This window comes from Giraffa tippelskirchi, chromosome 4, assembly GCF_054371585.1.
Source record: "Giraffa tippelskirchi isolate mGirTip1 chromosome 4, T2T-mGirTip1v1.2.pri, whole genome shotgun sequence".
Taxonomy (NCBI): Eukaryota; Metazoa; Chordata; class Mammalia; order Artiodactyla; family Giraffidae; genus Giraffa; species Giraffa tippelskirchi.
The window spans coordinates 195,046,941-195,052,522 of NC_137278.1; positions in this window are offsets into that span (position 1 = coordinate 195,046,941).

Below are 5,582 nucleotides of genomic sequence, written 5' to 3' on the forward strand. Positions count from 1 at the left end.
GGTCAGCCTCTGATGCTCAAAGTTGCAGGACTGGAGTGCAGGTAGGATGGATGGGGCTGTGTGGCATTCCCAAGTGCTGGACAGCTAGACACCTTGCAACGCTTGCAAGCACCAGAGGGAAGGACAGGGCCACAGCCCGTGAGGGAGTCCAGAGCCAAATGGGCAAAAATAATGATCTCACCTCTGGCCTTGGGAATGCAGCCCTTGCCATGATTGCACCCATGCAGTGCATACCTGCAGTGCGGGCAGAGGTGCGCCATCAGTTTGGGGGTTAGTCCTGGACACACGCATCATGCAGTGTGACGCCCATAACCAGAGCTGTCTTGTCTTTTCAGCCAGGAAGCTTTATCTTCCCGACCATCCACAAAAGAAAGCGAAAGCTTTGGCTGGTTGGGGCAAGTCATGAACAGCCTCTTCAGCACAACTTGGCTGAAGATGGAGTCGGTTCTCTGGCCAAAAATCTGTACAGCTTGACCAACACCCTTGGGAGATGTCCTGGCCCTGGGCTCCCTGTGCTGAACTTTTGGGAAGAAGTCCGCTTATTGATGGAGCCTACTGCTTGGCTAGGGTTTGTTTGTCTGAACAAACATTATTTCATTTTGAGCGTGACCCTTTGAGGTGGACAACAGAGGGATCATTATTGCTGTTTTTCAGATAGGGAACAAGGTTTAGAAAACTGAAGGGACCCATCTACCCTCTGGATAAAGTGTGGCAGAACCGTGCCTAAACTAAGTTCTAAACCTTAGGGTAATATTAATGTTCATTCAGTTGCAAAAGGAAAACTCAGACACATCTTGTTTAGAAATCACAAGTCATTTCCTTGGTTTCTGAAGAAGGTTTGTGAGTGAATCTAGACAACCCTTGCTGTCACACACCATATGCACTACCCAGGAACTGCGCCACTCTGGAATTCTGTGGGGACAGCCAGGGGTTGTGAACCATGAACCTGGTTAGAAGGAAGAATATGAGAAAAGCCCAAGATGGCCATACTTTTTGTCTTTTCAGAAGGACAGAGCACCAGTTTGTTGGCTGACTAGTCAATAGTTTTAATCATGGTTTCTTTGATTTCTTTGGGCAATAGAGACAGTGATTCTGAGCACAGACTCTGCGGCTCGACCCCACGGCTGCCAATCCTGACTCCACCGAGTAGATGAGTCATGTCGGTTACTCAACTTGTTTCTACTTTCACCTCCTGCCATGGCACGCGTTTTCTTGTTTTCTTTCCAGGTATGATTTTTGATCAAAAATAAAGCAGAGCTTTCATTTATACCACAGACTGTTTTCTCTCGTTCAGGGGCAGAGAGATGCTTAGTTTTGTACAGCCTGGCCCACAGCCTTCAATTCCCTGTAAGCACCTATTCTGTGCACCTGAATTTCCCACTCCTGTTCTTTGCTCTCCTCTGTTCCAGGGAATGTATCACCTTTGCCTCTCTTAGTTATGGGCTTTCTCCTCTGTTTACACATACTGGCAGCTGAGAAAATACCCATCACTCTCACGTTTTTTCCAGCTCTTCAGATCCTTGAAGTTTCTCCGAATTAATCAGGATTTTTAAATTTGTTATTTAGGTGAAATCCACATAAATAAAAATAAAGTATACAATTCAGACTTCCCTGGTGGTCCAGTGGATAAGAATCTGTCTGCCAATGCAAGATAACACGAGTTCGATCCCTGGTCCGGGAAGATTGCACATGCCACTAAGCCCTTCCCTACAACTACTGAACCTGCACTCTAGAGCCTGTGCTCCACAACAAGAAACGCCACTGCAGTGAGAGGCCCACACATCACAAACAGAGAGTAGTATCCTCCATTCTCCCCAATCAGAGAAAACCCGAGAGCAGCAATAAAGCCCCAGCACAGCCATAACTTATTAATTTAAAAATATACAATTCAGTGACATAAAGTGCATATATTGTTGTTCAACTACCACCTCTATCTACTTCCAAAAAGTTTTTATCACCCCAAAAAGAAAATCCTAAACCATTAAGCATTCATGACGATTCCCCACTCCCTCAAGCACCTGAGTAACCACCAATCTGTTTACTGTCTCTCTGGATTTATCTATTCTGGATATTTCATGTAAATGGAATCGTACACTATGTGGTCTTTTGTGTCTGCCATAACCAGGTTTTAAGGTGATCGTATGGGACATAAATGACTAATAGGAGCCACTTCTACTTCTTTCTATGCTGTAGCAGTACCTCCTGTAAGGAACCTGTGGATGGAGGTCTAAAGTAACCAAGACAGGGACTTCCTTGGTGGTCTAGTGGTTGAGAATCTTCTTGGCAATGCAGGGAATGTGGGTTCAATCCCTGGTCTGGGAACTAAGATCTCACATGCCATTTGGTGCAACCAGAAAATAAAAATTAATGAAATAAAGCAACCAGTAACCAGGACATGTGGGTAGCAGAACCATGTTCAATAATGTCAGTAAAGTGCTGAGTGCACTGAATGACTTTCTAACTATGCCAAGGAAGTTGACAATTCCTGCTCTCTTGTAACAAAGTGAAGACATCTTGACGGTATATTTAGTTGACGTGAGGATGGGTTGGGGGAGAGGAAAAACAAGGCGGTCTTAGAGGAGGAGGAAACCCAGTTCACACACTAAGGAATCTGGGGCTGTTGATGTCAAATAAATGTTTCCCAACTCTCTAAGATCCTGAAACTAGTTAAATCAAGAGGCAATGTGCTCTAATGGGTAGTGATGGAATGATTATTGTCAGGCAATGATCACTACAGACCCTCAAAAAAGGTGAGAACCGAGGAGGAAGAATGTGCCAATATGATGCCAGGACTTCCTAAAGAGAGGATGATCTGATACCAACAACTGTTGGTAAGTAGACAGAAAGAGTAGAGAATAGCAATTCTATAAGTAACATTTAATCTGCTATCCTTGCTTCAGGACCTATCCCTTATTCATTTTAGAGCTATTTTTAATCAAAATTATCTCTACCGGTCAATGAAATCACATCATTCTTTATACCACATCACTGAGCATACAAATAATGTGGAATTTGGTTTTCCGAATGCACCTACCCACAAAGAGAAAGACCTGTACGTTATTTGAAGCACTTCTCATTTTCCCTGGCATTTCAACTGTTTATTAAGCAAGCAAGCAAACACACACACAAACACAGATACACACAAATTTTTCAGAAGTGCATAAAGTCACACAATCATAGAATTTTAGAGCTGGGGAAGACTCTGAAGGTCTTCTAGGCCAATGAAAACTAACCACCTGCTTGGAATCAATGAGTGTTTGTCAAAAAGGCAGGGTACTGGGCTGGACTCCAGAATGACTCCAAAATCTGTAGGGATTAAACACGGGAATATGCAATTTTATACACTTACTCAAACCTCAGAGTATGAGAACCTCAAAATTACTCATATTTTATTGCTAAAGAAAGTATTTTATTACTCACATTTTATTACTATCAGAAAACTTTGAACCATGGGAGCAGATTACTTTGATGATCATAATTTATATTTTTAAAGTATCTGATCTTAATACTTTCAGTTGCTATAAGATACTATTTTATTAAAACAATTGTTGTTTATAGAATACCTTCCATGCACTCGACCACATGCAGAATCACTTATTTAAATTACTTTTAACAAGGGCTTTCCTGGTGGCTCAGTGGTAAAGAATCCACCTGCCAGTGCAGGAGACACGGGTTTGATCCCTGGTCCAGGAAGATCCCACATGCCGCAAAATAACTAAGCCCGTGGGCCACAACTATTGAGCCTGTGCTCTAGAGTCCAGGAGCCAAACTACTGAGCCCGGGCACCTAGAGCTGGGGCTCCGTGCTCCACAACAAGAGAAGCCACTGCAACAAGAAGCCCTCTCACCGCAACTACAGAGTAGCCGCTGCTTGCCACGACTAGAGAAAGACTGCAGCAACAAAGATCCATACAGTCAACAATAAACAAATTATTTTTAAAAATTACTTTTAACAGTCTTTTTTTTTTATAAATTTATTTATTTTAGTTGGGGCTAATTACTTTACAATATTGTAATAGTTTTTGCCATACATTGAACTTTTAACAGTCTTAGGATAAGCATTCCGACTCTTTGGCCCTCAATGTTCACATCTGAAAACTGGGATAATAGTTTCTACCTCTTAGACTTAAATGAGATAATACATGCAACTTGCTTACACAGAGCCTATCATAAAGTGCACAAAAAAGGTTAGCTATTATTACTATTATTTATTTACATTTTATACAAGGGGAAAATATAACATATGGCAGCAGGCAACCCACAAAGCAGTTCACTAAGAAATGGTGGAGACAGAACTCAAGTCTTCTGTCTTTGATTTCAAAAACCTAACTTTTCACTCTTTCTTGTATATGTGTGATCAATGAAGCTTTGGTTAATGTTCCTATCAAAAATAACTCTTTTTTTAGACCTTTGGCCAGCCCCATGCTTTTGATGAATGCTTCTGTGTTCTTTCAACCTCAGTAAGTTCTGGGCAGCTGCACAGCAGAGGCTGAGTGAGTAATTCCTGTATATGTCCCTCAACTTTTTCATACCCCAGAGAAATTCAGTAATATGGCTGGCAGCAAAGTGAGAAAAACAAAAATTGGGAAATGCAGAAGTTGAAGCACTCCAAGACCACACTTTAACCCACGCGGAAACCTTTTTGGGCTCTTTTCAAAAACAACAAAGTATCATATTGAACAATCTACCTGGTGTCCAAAAATAGTGGTCTAGGGAGTCATTGTCTGAGCATCTCATCTCTCAGACACAGGAATGTGTACCCTGGAGAATTCCCAGGGGGACTTCTGGCCATAACGAAACCCCACCTTGTGTTTCTCATGAAAGTCTGGTTGGTGGTGAAGTCCAGATGTCCAAGACCACTCAGCCACCAGAGGCACAATTTCCAAGTCATGCTGTTTCCGTTAAAAATAACCTAACCAGGTAGTCCTGTGGGTTCTGACTTTTCAAGAGAAGTTGGTGAGGGAAGAGGGTAGTTAGTAAGGAAAATAACTTTTAAAAATACCTGAAGGAAACCCCATATTTTTTTTAATCTCACCAACTCCAAATCTCCAGGAATGAAAAATGCTACTGTCATGATAAGAGATGTACTTTTTTTTCTCCTTTAATAGAAGAAAGGTGAGCATGCACTATAACTTTCTGAGAAATAAAGTCATTTTCTAATGCTGGATGAGTTATGCTTCTTAAATAATTTTACAGCCATTATGCAAGCTATTTAACTCTCCATTTTGTTAAAAAGCTTTTCTTAAGAAGCTTATATGAATATGAATATGAATGACATCTCTTTTTTTTTTAAGAGAAAAATTGAACTTGTTTTTTAAAAAGCACAAAAACCCTACATACTAAAATTGCACACATCAAGTATTGGTCCAATTTTTAACAATCTATTTACAATTAAACAGCACCATGGTTTTCTCACCTAGGTTAGTTAAACATGCCCAGAAAATTTTTATTCAAAGTATACGTTCCTTTAAAATACAATAAACTCTTAACTGAGCTCAAATCCTCAACAAACAAAAAACCTTTTACCAACCATAGATAATTATATCACCGAATTTACTTAAGAAAAATAGATTTGAAGATTTT